The following is a 17,272-nucleotide window of genomic DNA, read 5'->3' as shown; positions in this document are numbered from 1 at the left end:
TTTCGAAAAGAAACAGAGAGAGTCGTGTAAACACTCCATACTGACTCAGTTATATCACCTGGAGCGCTTGAATAAGTTGAAGCCCAATGCCCAAATTGCGGCCCTGATTAGAGAACTTCATAAACAACTCCACTTATTGATGTTGTACAAATACGAAATTGCTTTGAAACGGATGAAAGCACATTTCTATGTAGCCAGAGATAAAGCTGGGGCTACACTTATTAGGAGAGTTAAAAAATATCAGACCAGGAGTACAATAGGTTTCATTGATCACCCTACAAAAGGCAAAGTTCATAATCCGGTGGATATTGCTGATGAATTTGTTGCATACTATGAGAACTTATACAATTTAAACACAGATGAGACGGTTCCCCAGCCTACAGACAAGCTGATTGAGGAGTTCCTTCGAGGACTAGATCTCCCAAAGCTAGATGACTTACAAACAGAATCTTTAAATGTTCCTGTATTAGTAGAATACATAGGGAAAGCTATTAAAACTATTAAAACCTCGAAAGCCCCGGGTCCTGATGGGATTCCGGGAGAGTACTATAAAACTTTTCCTGACCTCTTATCAGAAACTTTGGCCCAAGTGTTTAATGCCTCAGTACAAGCAGGCTCCTTCCCTAAGGAAATGCTGGCAGCTACAATTATTGCCTTGCCAAAACCCGGGAAGCCGCCAACATCACTAGGTAATTTTAGACCAATATCTCTGTTGAATTCGGAATTGAAATTGTTTGCAAAAATCTTGGCCCTTAGGTTGGACCCTCTCCTTCCCTCTCTAATAAATGTAGACCAAGTTGGGTTTGTAAAGCACAGACAAGCTACTGACTAGGAGAATGATAGACTTAATTCATATTGCTCAGTCTTCTTCTGTACCTACGGTGTGCCTCTCCTTGAACGCCAAAAAGGCTTTTGACAGGGTTCACTGGGGCTTCCTGTCACAGGTTCTTACTAAATTTGGGTTTGTGGGGTGGATCCATAGAGCTATTATGTCAATGTATACCTTACCTTCGGCCCAGATTTTCATATCAAGGATAATCTCCAAATCCATTTGCTTGTGAAATGGTACAAGACAGGGATGCCCTCTTTCACCGCTAATCTTAATTTTGATAATGGAGCCATTCACTTCATCTATAAGATCTCACCAGAATGTCATAGGTATTTCAGTCGGTAATGTGCAGCATAAAATTGGACTGTATGCTGATGATGTGATCTTGACGGTAACCTCCCCAGTTCAATTTCTTCCTCATGTCCTGGCGAGTATAGTCGCCTTCAGTAAAGTATCTTATTATAGAATTAATGACTCCAAATCTGCAATGTTACCAATTCATGTTTCTAAATCTCTTAAAAAACATATTTCTAAACTAGTTTCATTCAGCTGGGCAGAAGGCCATATATCTTACCTAGGCATTAAGCTTATGGCTAAATCGGCGGATATGGATGCCTTTATAGATCTCTGTTCCTCCATTAAAGCTCAAATTCAGCAGGTCTCTGATGTTATTATATCATGGGTGGGTAGGATAAACCTAGTAAAGATGTGGCTCATGCCAAAGATTCTTTACTATTTGAGAACTATACATCTACAAATCCCATTGAGGGTTATTACTGATTTACAATCCACACTTCTTAAATTTATACGGGCGAATAAAAGAGCTCATATCTCTAAAGCTTTAATGACCACCCATGTGTCTAGAGGTGGCTTAGGTGTACCAAATATCTATCTGTATTACACGGCCGCTGGGTATTGTTGGGACCCGAAGGTTAAAACTCAGTGGACACAAATAGAGAGTGTCCATACCTTTCGATCAGATATTAAAGCTGCCTTACTGGGTGTTTTAGTAGGTTCGCGAACTGACCTCAGCTCTTTACCTACGACTAGGCATATGATTCAGATGTGGAGCAAAGCGGGTAAGGTATATAAAGTGTATCATTGTTCCCTAATGAAATGCCCATTCATATTTCTTTCCCATTGGATACCTAATTTAGACCTCTCGGTGTGGGGCCAAGCAGGCATACAGCAGATATCTGACCTGTTTGATGGGTTGCAATTAAGCTAATTTGCGGACTTACAGTCTAAATTCCATATCCCGAATACTCACTTGTTTATGTTTCTGCAAATTAGGCGGTTCACCAGCTCTTCAGAGGGGTTCACCAGCTCTCCAGGCCTCTGGACCATCTTCAGTGTTTCAAAGATTCTTGGATTCGGATATTACAATCGCTGAAAGGTTTGGCCTCAGCTTACTTGTCCTTAAACACTCACAGCTCATTTCTGAAATTGAAATATATGTCTCAGTGGAAGACAGATATGGGTCAGGAGTTCTCGGAGGAGGACTGGAGGGCTGCTTTACATCACTCACATAGGAGATCCAAATGTGTCAATCATATAGAAGCCGTTAGGAAAATTCAGTTTTGTTGGTACCTCACACCTGTGCGGCTACAACATATGCAAGCCGGGGCTTCTCCTTTGTGTTGGAGGGAATATGGAGCAACGGGCACATTATTTCATCTATGGTGGACATGTAAATCAGTCTACCCATTCTGGAAGTGTATCTTCCGCTACATATCAGAATTAATGGGAGCAGAACTTTTACCTTCCCCTGCATTGGCTTTATTGGATATGCAGATAGATGAGATCCCTTTAGAATATAGGTGGCCAATAAGCCATATTGTTATCGCTTCCAGATTCCATATAGCCAAGAGATAGAAAACAGCTGAGGCTCTGAATCTGTCGGAGGTGCTAAACAGGGTTTATCTTCACTTCTATTACGAATTGCACTTTGCTACATCTAAAGGTTATAGGCAGAAGTGTTTGTCTCAATGGGCCCCTTGGACGGTGTTACCCCATGTTCAACTTCTGATCCGTAAGAACTCTGTCACTCTGTGAATGTATCTGTGCTAACTTATACATGGTTTTTGTATCCTGTATCATCCTGTTCCTTTTTGACATCTCATATGTATAATTGCTTGTATTTAGCACCACCATTCTTTGTATGCCTGTTTTTATGTTTGTTTGAGTGTTAATACGTCAGTATGTCAACATCCGAGGCACGTTTCTGATATCTAAAGGTGCAAGCTTTTTCTGTGTTCTGTATACAATACTGTGAGACTGTATCATTGGGATGTTGTATACTTTTGTATTGTACTTTGGAAAAATAAAAACCAATTGAATTTCAAATACATATAGGTAAATATATAGGCATACAGACCCAAATATACCCACAGAGGCATATATATATATATATATATATATATATATAAATATATATATATATATATATATATATATATATATACAGTACAGATAGTGAAGCAGATGTTACCTGCAGTCCTATGTAACACCACAGATAACACAGTGATAGCTCTTTGATATACATGCACGCACGCACCATATGGTTTCCGTTTGTTTCAGTCAGGGTTCCGTTCTGATGGAAAGCTCAGACGGAATGCCTGAACGGAGCCCTGACGCAGATGTGAACGAAGCCTTAAATGTAATTACAAAGTTGCACCAAACACACAGATTTTTATAAAAGAAAAAAATATTTCAAAGGTGTACAGAGCTTTTAATGTAATCTGAACAGGATTTAAAAAAAAAGCCAACAAATGGTAAATGTGCACTATGAAGGCACTGAAGTCTGTACCCATTTGACATTTATTAACACTTTAGTGTCTTTCAGTGCCACCATGGTGCCCATTTGCCACTTATTGCCCCTTCAGCGTCCTTCTGTTTGATGGCCCCTTGATGCCCATTTGCCATTTACTGCCCCTGTAGCCTTTAGCATCTTTTTTCATAGAAGAACGATAAAGGGACAACAAAATGGCAAATGGGCATCAAGGGGGCACTGAATAGAAGAACACTAAAGAGGCAATAAGTGGAAAATGGGCACCAAGGTAAAGGCCACCAGCCCTGTAAATACATAGGAAGCGCGGTGTCTCCTCCCTGTCTTGCATCCTGAATGATGTCATCACGCCTGTCTCGTCATTCAGTACACAGGACTTAGTGAGCGAATGAGAGGTGGCCTGGGCGCGGGACAGCCAGTATGAGGTCGGTGCAGTAAGTGAGTGGCACCTGACCTGCTGGCACCCCGAGTAGTTGCCACAGCGTGGGGCATGCACCCCGAGTGGCGCCCCCCTTACAGTGCGGTGTGTGGCGCCCTGTGCGACCGCACTGGTCACACAAACCTAAGGCCAAGGGCACGCACCCCTGAAACTTGTTCTGCCTTGCTCAACTCCTGCTGCTTCCCGGCCACTTCCTGATGAGATGAGGTGTTTGGGAGTTATGGAAACAGCGTAGCTCAGCAAGCACGGCTGTTTCCGTAACTCCCAATGACCTCATCAGGAAGTGGACGGGAAGCAGTGGGAGTCGAGCAAGGTAGAACGGAGTTCAGGGGCCCCATTCTAGAGATAGGTGTGAGTCCCAGAGATGGAACACGTATCTATCAGACATTTATGGCATATTTTATGAATATGCCATAAGTGTCCTAGATGGAAAAACTCCTTTAAGCCAGCCTTATTTGTATGATACTACTATTTACAGTACCATACCATACACCCACTGTACCCACAATTTGTCAGCTTGGCATATGTGAGTGGTGTGAAAGCCTTCGATATCTTTGTGAATATTTTTCATATAGACATTGATAAAAGAGGGGTATTGACTGTACATATTGTAAAAACAGTACCTATCCAGTATGGTATCAGTGGAAATGCAGTAAAATTTGTTTAATCCAGCACTTTAATATATGGAAAACCTAATAGTTTAGCAAGCAACAAAAAAAAGTTCCATATCAATGAGACTTTGCTTCATAATCTAGCATTTGACTCTTTGGCATCCCACTGTTTCCCACAGAGAAGCACAGTAAATACACATTTAATGTCTGCTTATGTATGTGTTTGCTTGCGTGCGTGCGTGCGTGCGTGCGTGCGTGCGTGCGTGCAAAACTGACATGCAATGACTTGGAATATCTGATAATTCTACATTTTGGTAGTCTTTAGTATTCTGACTCTTTTTTTACCATACAATTTGTTACAAGTCACAAACATTCAGCAAGGCAATTCAGACCAAGGCTTATTTAATGAAAAAAGAAAAAAGAAAAATGATCCAGAAATATAACTAGGCACTCTTGGGTTAAATAAAATTTAACATAGTATTTTATTTTTGAATCCAGATAATACCGGCAAAATTTAATTTATACATAAATACAAAAATAACAATTTAAAAGGAGAATTCTCCTGGCCAGGAAAGAAAACATACAATAGAACCTTCAAAACATTGGTGATATTGCCTGATGGATATATAGCATACTATATATGTGTAAAACAATTTTGAAAAGATTTCAAAATGAAAAACCGCTGGGTTGTGTTCACACTTGCGGTTTTCAAACATATATGTTATTTTTATCAAAAAATGGGCAGAGTTCCTATTTGGAGTAGCTGGTAATAATATTTTTAAAGAAATTCTCTTTATATGCATATAATATGACTTAACTCTCAAGATAGAAAAATAGCCTCATGAATTAAAGGAATGTGGTTAACAGCGTGCTTTTTTCCTCTCATCAGTGAATCCTCAGTTCCAATTCAAATCTTGTGGTGATAGGAAGTCTTTTCACAGACCCTTGGGTCAATGTGTAGCCCTCATGATATAGAGCTTTAAGGCAAGACATCAACTTTTATAGTTTTTTTTTACCTTTGCCTTCGACATCCAGCAAGTGCCGGGAAACCATACGGGGAGGCAGTCAGCTCCGGGGTGAAAAATAGCAGATCTCCACGGAAGGAAAATTCACCTGTGTGGCCACACATTAATTTCAAAGCCTCCAAGTCTCCACCATTATATCCCCTGGAGATAGGGAGATAAAAAATGGAATATCCGAGGGCGCAGCTGTACTGGAAATTGCTTTTATTTGTACAACAAGACACCCGACAATGCAGGATCGCACGCCGGTATTTCAGGTGAATCAGAAGCACTCCGAGAGGAACGGACCCAACAAGACAGGATCGCACGCCGGCAACCAGGTAAGTAAAAATTCCAGAGTATGTTTCCTTCCACGTATGATCTTCAACACTGGACAGGTATTAGAACAGCTGTTCTAATTAACGGGGCGGGTAGTGACGTCCAAAACCTGCCCTGAGAATACCTGTCCAGTGTTGAAGATCACACGTGGAAGGAAACATACTCTGGAATTTTTACTTACCTGGTTGCCGGCGTGCGATCCTGTCTTGTTGGGTCCGTTCCTCTCGGGGGGGTGCTTCTGATTCACCTGAAATACCGGCGTGCGATCCTGCATTGTCGGGTGCGTATCTCCTTGAGTGCAGTGGTCGTTGCCCGCATGGATCAAGGGAGGAGAGCGTCAGGGGATATAATGGTGGAGACTTGGAGGCTTTGAAATTAATGTGTGGCCACACAGGTGAATTTTCCTTCCGTGGAGATCGGCTATTTTTCACCCCGGAGCTGACTGCCTCCCCGTATGGTTTCCCGGCACTTGCTGGATGTCGAAGGCAAAGGTAAAAAAAACCTATAAAAGTTGATGTCTTGCCTTAAAGCTCTATATCATGAGGGCTACACATTGACCCAAGGGTCTGTGAAAAGACTTCCTATCACCACAAGATTTGAATTGGAACTGAGGATTCACTGATGAGAGGAAAAAAGCACGCTGTTAACCACATTCCTTTAATTCATGAGGCTATTTTTCTATCTTGAGAGTTAAGTCATATTATATGCATATAAAGAGAATTTCTTTAAAAATATCATTACCAGCTACTCCAAATAGGAACTCTGGCCATTTTTTGATAAAAATAACATATATGTTTGAAAACCGCAAGTGTGAACACAAACCAGCGGTTTTTCATTTTGAAATCTTTTCAAAATTGTGCTTATCCATCAGGCAATATCACCAATGTTTTGAAGGTTCTATTGTATGTTTTCTTTCCTGGCCAGGAGAATTCTCCTTTTAAATTGTTATTTTTGTATTTATGTATAAATTAAATTTTGCCGGTATTATCTGGATTCAAAAATAAAATACTATGTTAAATTTTATTTAACCCAAGAGTGCCTAGTTATATTTCTGGATCATTTTTCTTTTTTCTTTTTTCAATAATCTTTATCAGGAATGGCACCGTGCTATATTATATTGCAATTTTGGGTTTGTTAGGTATGGTTTGGTAATAACCACATCTTTTTTCTATATACAAGGCTTATTTAACCCCAACAGTTATAATTAGCTATTATAAAAAAAATCATTATTTTTATTACTACTACTATTGTTATATCTGTTCATCTCTCTGCTTATTTTCTCAGCATTCACTGGATACACTCATTCCATTTAAACTTTATTTCGGACATTCCAAATTTCTGAGGTGATGGGTAGATAGATAAACTACAGTATATACACATGAATAACCTGGCAGACTTGTTTTTTTTTTCCATGATGAATGTCTAAATTCCTGAAAGTTACATGTTGGTAATAAATGCAGAGATTAGGGGGAAGTGATCTACTGGACTACAGAAAAGCAGAAAAAAATAGCAAAAAAAAATTCCAAGAATGCTGTGCTTATACGGCACTCATTAAAAGTAGACTTTATGGTCCACTAGAGTTTAATAGTTGAAAACATAAATATCTTAAACTATGAGTTTAATATTCCCTAAATAATTCATATTTAAAGGTATCTACTTCTTACATGAATGTTTCTTTGGTATACAGAGTAAAACTTCCGATATAATAACTAAGAATAGAAAAAAATGAAATTAAATCAAATACATTTTAAATCTGTAATTTTTAAATAGTACTGTATGGTATCCTGTTGCATCTAGCTGAGGCATTCAGAGAGCATTTCTAGACATAGATACCTTAAATGCAATGTGAACATAGTCTTATAGGTAAGGTTCACGCTATAAAGAAAATCTCAACTTTAGATGTAAAATGTAGGTAAATTTTAGTGTATTTATTGCAGCTACGACGTCATTGAGGCTGACCATGGTGAGAACAATGTGGCTGGCATTGTAATATACACCTTAGCAGCTGCAAACTCTCATTTAAAAAAAAAATATTCCTGTCATTCAGTCAGTGATTGACACAATGCTCCCGCTTCCTATTCAGATGGGCCTTTAGAATGAGTTGAGTTGTGCATTATTAGGGATAATGTACCCATTCTATAAATTATTAGGAATATTTCTTCAGAGTTCTGTGACTTGAATAAAAGCCTTGTGCTAATATATGATCACAGAAGTCCTCCGTGACTTCTCGATTCTCACAATTTACAGTTAGGTCCAGAATTACTTTGACAGTGACACTAGTTTTGGCATTTATCTGTTTACCAAAACATATTGAATATACAGTTATATAATCAATATGGGCTTAAAGTGCAGACTCTCAGTTTTAATTTGAGGGTATTCACATCTTAACTTGAGGAAGGGTTTAGGAATTACAGCTCTTTAATATGTAGCTGCCTCTTTTGGACAATTATTTCAAAAGCTATTTATTGGGTCGCATGGGCTATGCCCTCGTTAATCCATCATCAATTAAGCAGGTAAAAGGTCTGGAGTTGATTTCAGGTGTGGCATTTGCATTTGGAAGCTGTTGCTGTGAACCCACAACTTGAGGTCAAAGGAGCTCTCAACGCAAGTGTAACAGACCATCGTTAGGCTGAAAAAAATAAAGAAATCCATCAGAGAGATAGCACAAATGTTAGGAGTGGCCAAATCAACGGGTTGGTACATTCTTGAAAAAATAGAGTGCACTGGTAATCTCGTGAACTCCAAAAGGCCTGGGTGTCCACAGAAGAAAACAGTGGTGGATGATCCCACCTTGATCTTCACCTTTCCATGGTGAAGAAAAAAAACCTCACAACATCTATCCAAGTGAATAACACTCTCCTGAAAGTAGATGCAACAGTATCTAAGTCTACAATAAAGAGAAGACTTCATGAGAGCAAATACAGAGGGTTCACCACAAGGTGCAGGCCATTAATCAGCCTCAAAAATAGAATGGCCAGATTAGACTTTGCCAAACAACATGTAAAGAAGCCAGCCCAGTTCTGGAACAGCATTCTTTGGACAGATGAAACTAAGATCAACCTGTACCAGAATGATGGGAAGAAGAAAGTATGGAGAAGGCTTGGAACGGCTCATGATCCAAAGCACACCACATCCTCTGGAAAACATGGTGGAGGCAGTGTGATGGCATGGGCATGCATGGCTGCCAAAGACACTGGGTCACTAGTGGTTATTGATGAAGTGACTGAAGACAAAAGCAGCCGGATGAATTCTGAGGTGTTCAGGGATATACTTTCTACTCAGATTCACCCAAATGCAGCAAGGTTGATTGGATGTTGCTTCACAGTACAGATGGACAAAGACCCAAAACATACTGCGAAAGCAACCCAGGAGTTTTCTAAGGCAAAGAAGTGGAATATTCTGCAATGGCCAAGTCAATCACTAGATCTCAACCCGATCGAGCATGCATTTCACTTGCTTAAGTCAAAAGATAAAGCAGAAAGACCCACAAACAAGCAACAACTGAAGACAGCCGCAGTAAAGGCCGGAAAGCATCACAAAGGAGGAAACCCAGCGTTTGGTGATGTCCATGGGTTCCAGACTTCAGGCAGTCATTGACTGCAAAGGATTCTCTACAAAGTATTCCAAAAAAAAATATTTATTGTAATGTTAATTTGTCCAATTACTTTTGAGACCCTGAAATGAGGAAGCTGTGTAGAAAAATGGTTGCAATTCCTGAACGTTTCACAGGATATTTTTGTTCAACCCCTTGAATTAAACCTGAAAGTCTACACTTCAATTGCATCTCAGTTGTTTCATTTCAAATCCAATGTGGTGGCATGTAGAGCCCAAATCATGAAGATTGTGTCACTGTATATTAGAAGGTACATTATCACATATAATTTTCCTTTTCAGTATAACATACAAATAAAACATAAATATTACAGTAACTTGAATGGAAGGACAAAATGTCATGTGTCATACAATACTTGGACTTATTTCATAGTTGAAGTAAAAAGCCGATAAATAATTTAGGAACAAAAACATTTTCAGTGGATCATGTTGTATCCTGTGAAATATAAGCTTCTATAAGAAGAAATGTTTCTAGTAAAATTAATATTTACATTTGGCTAATATTTCCAAGCATGGATTATCATGCTAAAAATTTCAACTATTCATGTTATTTGCAATTCATATTCGATTTTTATGAAGCAGATAATTTTATGTGATTGTATCAGTTGTATTTACTGTCAGCATTGAGTAGCAAATCTGCCGGGTAATGGAATTGAAGGGGCAACTTTACAAAAAAAATTGTTTTTACATAATTTCCTGTATAAAAATTTCATAAACATTATTGAACATAATTGGTAACCAAGATTAGAACATTTTATGTTGCAAACACTTTATAAGTGAGGCTCACAGCTGAAACATTTTTTACCACACTCGCAAACCAAAAAAACCTTTTGTTGGTGACATATGTTTAATAAACTTTATAATAAATATGACGTGTGTGTGTGTGTGTGTGTGTGTGTGTGTGTGTGCGCGCGTGTGTGTGTGTGCGAGCGTGTGTGCGAGTGTGTGTGCATATGGCCAGAAATTCTACCAATACATTTGTTATTCAACGAATGGTTAAAATATACAGAACATTGGAGGGAAACAATTTTTTAGTTAAAAAAATATTCTAGATATAAAAGGAAACCAAATTAAAGATAATGTAGACTGGCTAAAACAAAACAAATACTTAAATAAACAGACAAGTAGAATAGATGGAAGGCAGGAACGGCAGAAACACCTTGATAAAATGTGCATATACCCATTATATATCCTAAATGACACATACCACTTGGCAATAGAAAATAATAGTTTCTATACCAATCTGGCTAGAGAGTGGAAACTACTATTGATATTTAAATAAGGAAGTGAGTAAGGAGTATAAACATTAGTCACATTGAAAATATAAATATGTAAAACATAAGACTATACTATCAGGGATCATTTTTATCGTTTGTAACTGCGGAAATTTGCTCTAAAGTGTCTAAATATGTAAAACATATACACCGTGTTCCAAATTATTATGCACATCGGATTTAAGTGTCATAAACATTTATTTATTCGTTTTTCAATTAAACTCATGGATAGTATTGTGTCTTAGGTCTCTTTGGATCATTGTAATCAATCTCAGACACCTGTGATAATTAGTTTTCCAGGTGTGCCCAATCAAAGGGAAACTACTTAAGAAGGACGTTCCACATTATTAAACAGGCCACAGGTTTCAAGCAATATGGGAAAGAAAAAGGATCTCTCTGCTGCCGAAAAGCGTGAAATAGTGCAATACCTTGGACAAGGTATGAAAACATTGGATATTTCAAGAAAACTTAGGCGTGATCATCGTACTGTGAAAAGATTTGTGGCTGATTCAGAGCACAGACGGGTTTGTTCAGATAAAGGCATAATGAGGAAGGTTTCTGGCAGACAAATTAATAGGATTAGGAGAGCAGCTGCTAAAATGCCATTGCAAAGCAGCAAACAGGTATTTGAAGCCGCTGGTGCCTCTGGAGTCCCTCGAACCTCAAGGTGTAGGATCCTCCAGAGGTTTGCAAGTGTGCATAAAGCTATTATTCAGCCACCCCTAAACAATGCTCACAAGCAGAAACAGTTGCAGTGGGCTCAGAAATACATGAAGACTAATTTTCAAACCGTGTTGTTTACTGATGAGTGCCTTGCAAACCTGGATGGTCCAGATGGATGGAGTAGTGGATGGTTGGTGAATGGCAACCATGTCCCAACAAGGCTGCGACGTCAGCAAGGAGTTGGCGGAGTCATGTTTGGGGCTGGAATCATGGGGAGAGAGCTGGTGTGCCCCTTTAGGGTCCCTGATGGTGTGAAAATGACCTCTGCAAAGTACGTATAGTTTATGACCGACCACTTTCTTCCGTGGTACAAAAAGAAGAACCGTGCCTTCCGTAGCAAAATTATCTTCATGCATGACAATGCACCATCTCATGCTGCAAAGAATACCTCTGTGTCATTGGCTGCTATGGGCATAAAAGGAGGGAAACTCATGGTGTGGCCCCCATGTTCCCCTGACCTCAACCCTATTGAGAACCTTTGGAGCATTCACAAGCAAAATATCTATGAGGGTGGGAGGCAGTTCACATCAAAACAGAAGCTCTGGGAGGCTATTCTGAGCAAAGATATTCAAGCAGAAACTGTCCAAATACTCACAAATTCAATGGATGCAAGAATTGTGAAGGTGATCTCAAAGAAGGGGTCCTATGTTAACATGTAACTTGGCCTGTTAAGTTTTTTTTTATTGAAAGAGCTTTTGATTTCTGTAAATATGACCTCCTGATGCTGCAAATTCAACAAATTACCATTTTAGTTCTCTTTACAACCTTTAAAATGTTTTGATCTCTGTTGTGCATAATAATTTGAAACAGTGCATTTTGAGTTTTTTACTTCTAAAAAAAACCTGTTATCATTAGGAGATTTGTTCAATAAAATTTGCATTATACTCCAACAGTTGATGGCTTGAAGATTATACTGACTGTCATTTATATAGACTATTTAGGAAAATCAGCGAAAAATAACATTTGCATAATAATTTGGAACGCGGTGTAAATTGTGTATTGGACTTTAAGATATGTTACTAGCCAAGTGCACCGACAACACCGAATCTGATTAATTTTACGAGATTCTGAAAATGTAAAAGGGAAGCAGAGGACCTCTAATTACTAGGTTTAGTAATAGTCACAAGTCATTCACACTTTCAAGACTTGCACTCATCTTTTATAGTTATGTTTTTATTGTCACAACTCGAATTACCCATCAATTTGGATTTCTTGTCCAGGTACTAACACCTGGCTTCATATTGACCAAACATGCAGAAGTAAAAATAAAAAAAACAGGCATGATTCGATGGGCTCTGTGTCACGACTCTGGGGTACGTGGACCCACTAGGCCGTTCCGCCTTAGCGGAGTAGCAGCTAGCCGAACAATAGTCAATAACAGTCTCTAGGACAAGAGTACCTGGATAGATGATTTGAAAGACACTCGGTGTGGCAGACACTTGACATAGAAGACACACAGCATATCTGACACGTGGCACAGATAACACTTGGCACAGATGACACTTGGCTTCGCACTGGAACAAACACAATTACTGGATATGGGATAAAGGGTACGGGAATACAGGAAACAACGAAGGGACTATTTGAAATAACAAACATGGACAGACACAACAACGCTCAGGCAAGGAGGAATAGGGCAGAGTTCTTTTCATAGATCCTGGTATGCTAGGTTAGGATGGGGGAGACTTTCTTGGTGTGCGCGCTGGCTCTTTAGTGCGCAAGAGAGCACGCATGCACCCTATGCACAGCAGCAGTCGAGGACAGGCTTGTGTGTCGGCTTCTCAGATGAGGGCGATGCTGCACAGGTCTCACAGCTCACAGGTCTGCAGTCACAGCCATTGGTGGGTAAGTAATGCTGACAGTCAGTGATCGCGGCCATTACAGTACCCCCCTTACACCCCCTCTTCTTAGGTCCAGAGCATGAGAGGAATTTCCTGATGAGAGCTGGAGCATCCACATTTTCTTCAGGCTGCCACGACCTCTCCTTAGGACCAAACACTTTCCAGTCCACAAGGTAGAAAGTCCTCCCTCCTACCTTCTTGTATTCCAGGATCTCTCGTACTTCAAAGATGTCAGAAGAACTGCAGGGAGCAACTGTATAACCACAGGCTTTAGGAGGGACACACGGAATGAGTTGGGGATTTTGAAGGTAGGAGGTAGCCGAAGCTTACAGGATACAGGGTTTATTTGTTGCAGAACTTCAAAAGGACCAATAAATCTGGGGGCAAATTTGTAAGAGGGCTTTTCAAATGAATATTCCTTGACGATAACCAGACTTTGGCTCCAGGAAGAAATTGAGTAAGGCTTTTTACTTTTTCTATCAGCATTTCTCTTCAAGCGGTCCACAGCCTATAGGATAGAGGACTTGGTTTGCTGCCAGATATGAAGAAAGTTTCCAAATGAAGAATTAGCTGCAGGCACTTGAGATGCAGACGGTACAGGAACAGGAACACGTGGATGTTGGCTGTATACAACGAAGAATGGGGAAGAAGCAGTAGATTCACTCGTGTGGGTGTTGTAGAAAAATTCTGCCCAAGGAAGGAGCTGCACCCAATTGTCGTGTTGAACAGAAACAAAGATAATTATCCAGTATCTGATTAATCCTTTCAACTCGGCCGTTAGATTGTGTGTGATTAGCAGAGGAAAAGTCCAATCTTACATCTAGAAGTTTACACAGGGCTCTTCAGAATTTAGAAGTAAATTGCACACCCCAATCAGTCACGATATGGAGGGGCAGTCCGTGCAGACGAAAGATATGCTGTATAAAAAAAATTGCCAGATGAGGCGCAGAGGGAAGGCCAGTCAGTGGGATGAATTGTGCCATCTTAGTGAACCGATCCACCATGACCCAGACAGAAGTACAACCTGCAGAAGGAGGAATGTCGGTGAAAAAAATGGCACTGTGTTGCCAAGGACCATCAAGAACAGGCAGAGGTTGAAGCAGACTAGCAGGCTTGGAAAAAGTAGACTTGTCTTGGGCGCAATTGGTACAAGAAGCAACATAGTCCACAACATGTCTAGGCAGCGTGGCCAGCAGTAGTGACGAGAGATAAAGTCCCGTGTTTTATGGACACCGGAGTGCCCAGCCAGTTTGGAATTGTGTCCCCAGAGGAGAATCTTTTTCCTGTCTGTAGGACAAACAAAAGTTTTTCCAGGGGGAATGTCTCTGATTTGCAGAGGGTTAGTGACAAAAATCCTGGAAGACTCTATGATACATTGAGGAGCCTCCTCAGAGTCATGAATTTCAAATGACCGAGACAGGGCATCGGCCTTCAAATTTTTATCTGCAGGATGGAAGTGGAGCAGGAACTGGAATCAGGCGAAAAACAGCGACCATCTGGCATGGTTAGGATTTATTTCTTGTGCAGACTGCAGATACGTGAGATTCTTGTGATCCGTATAGATCAGGGGTCTCAAGCACGTGGCCTGCGGGCTGCATGCGGCCCCTCTGGCTGTCATCTGTGGCCCGCGGGACACAGAGCCGCTAGTATCGGCTCTGCTCCGAGACTCTGGAATTCCCTGACATCGCTGTCCACATATGAACAGCGATGTCTGGGTCTTCCCCAGAGACTGAGTCCCGGGCAGAGCGCTAGTACAGGCTCTGCTCTGGGACTCTGTGGAATTCCCTGACATCGCTGTCCATGTTTGGACATACGATGTCTGGGGCTTTCCCCAGAGCCGGAGTCCCGGGCAGAGCGCTAGTACAGGCTCTGCTACGGGACTCTGTGGAATTATCTGACATCGCTGCCCATATATGGACAGTGTGTCAGGGTCTTCCCCAGTGCGGAGTCCCGGGCGGAGCCGCTAGTATCGGCTCTGCTCCGAGACTCTGGAATTCCCTGACATCGCTGTCCACATATGAACAGCGATGCCTGGGGCTTCCCCAGAGCCGGAGTCCCGGGCAGAGCGCTAGTACAGGCTCTGCTCCAGGACTCTGTGGAATTCCCTGACATCGCTGTTAACATATGGACAGTGTGTCAGGGTCTTCACTAGAGGGGAGTCCCGGGCAGAGCGCTAGTATCGGCTCTGCTCCGGAACGCTGTGGAATTCCCTGACATCGCTGCCCATATATGGACAGTGTGTCAGGGTCTTTCCCAGAGCGGAGTCCTGGGCAGAGCGCTATTATCGGATCTGCTCTGGGACTCTGGGGAAGCCTCTGACATCGCTATCCAAACATCAACAATGATGTCAGGGGCTTCCCCAGAGCAGGAGTCCCAGTGATGTCAGGAGCACAGCTGGAGTCCCAGGAAGAGCCTACTAGCGCTCTGCCCGGGACTACAGCCCTGGGGTTGCCCCTGACATCTCTGTCCATATATGGACAGTGATGTAAGGAGCAGAGCTGGAATCCCAGGCAGAGTGCCAGAAGCGGCTCTGCTCCGGGACTCCAGCTCTGGGCAAGCCCCTGACATCACTGTGGCAGCATCTGCGAAGGGCACTATGGCAGCATCTGCGGAGGGCACTGTGGCAACATCTGTGGAGGGCACTGTGGCAGCATCTACGGAGGGCACTGTGGCAGCATCTACAGAGGGCACTGTGGCAGCATCTACAGAGGGCACTGTGGCAGGACCTACAGAGGGCACTGTGGCAGCATCTACAGAGGGCACTGTGGCAGTATGTACAGAGGGCACTGTGGCAGTATGTACAGGACACTGTGGCATTATCTAGGCTTGTGTTGCATTATCTACAGAGGGCACTGTGGCAGCATCTACAGAGGGCACTGTGGCAGCATCTACAGAGGGCACTGTGGCAGCATCTACAGAGGGCAATGCGGCAGCATCTACAGAGGGCACTGCAGCAGCATTTACAGAGGGCACAGCAGAAGCATCCACAGAGGGCACAGCGGCACCATCCACAGAGGGCACAGCGGCAGTAATGTAGTAATGTAGTAGTATTATTATGGTAGTTCAAATAACTAATTGATTAACAATAATTTTGTATTGTATCAAATTTGAAAGTAATGCGGCCCGTCAACTTCCCATTTTTTTAATATGCGGCCCACTTACGCGGCCGAGTTTGAGACCCCTGGTATAGATGATGATAGGAAGAATAGCGCCCTCCAGCAGGTGTCTCCACTCCTCCAAGGCCAACTTGACGGCCAGTAACTCCCGATCCCCAATGGAGTAGTTGAACTCTGCAGGAGAGAATAGTTTGGCGAAGAAGCCACAAGCCACTGCCTTACCCTTGGAGTTTCTTTAAAACAGAGGTGCTCCAGTACCAACGGAAGAAGCATCACCTTCCAGTGAGAACTTCCGAGTCACATCAGGATGGTGTAGAATGGAGGCTGAAGTGAAGGCACTCTTCAGGTTGGTAAATCCTGACTCCGGGGTCCAAACCTTCACCACCTTCTTGGTGAGAGCAGAGATTGGAGCAGTCAGAGACGATAAGTTTGAGATAAATGGCTGGTAGAAATTAGCAAATCCCAGAAATCTCTGTATAGCTTGGAGACACTGTGGCGGAGTCACTTTAAGATGTACTTCACCTGCTCTGGATCCATCTTGAGTCCATGATCAGAGACAATGTAGCTGTCACGACGTGGGGTGTAGACCCACTGGGCCAAACCGCGTAGCGGGATAGCAGCTGGCCATCTAGGTACAACGCAATGTCTATAGTCCAGAACAGGTACCTGAGGCAATGCAGACAGCAGCGGTGACACAAC

This window comes from Rhinoderma darwinii, chromosome 7, assembly GCF_050947455.1.
Source record: "Rhinoderma darwinii isolate aRhiDar2 chromosome 7, aRhiDar2.hap1, whole genome shotgun sequence".
In the NCBI taxonomy this organism is placed as follows: Eukaryota; Metazoa; Chordata; class Amphibia; order Anura; family Rhinodermatidae; genus Rhinoderma; species Rhinoderma darwinii.
Note: the sequence above shows the minus strand (reverse complement) of the source record.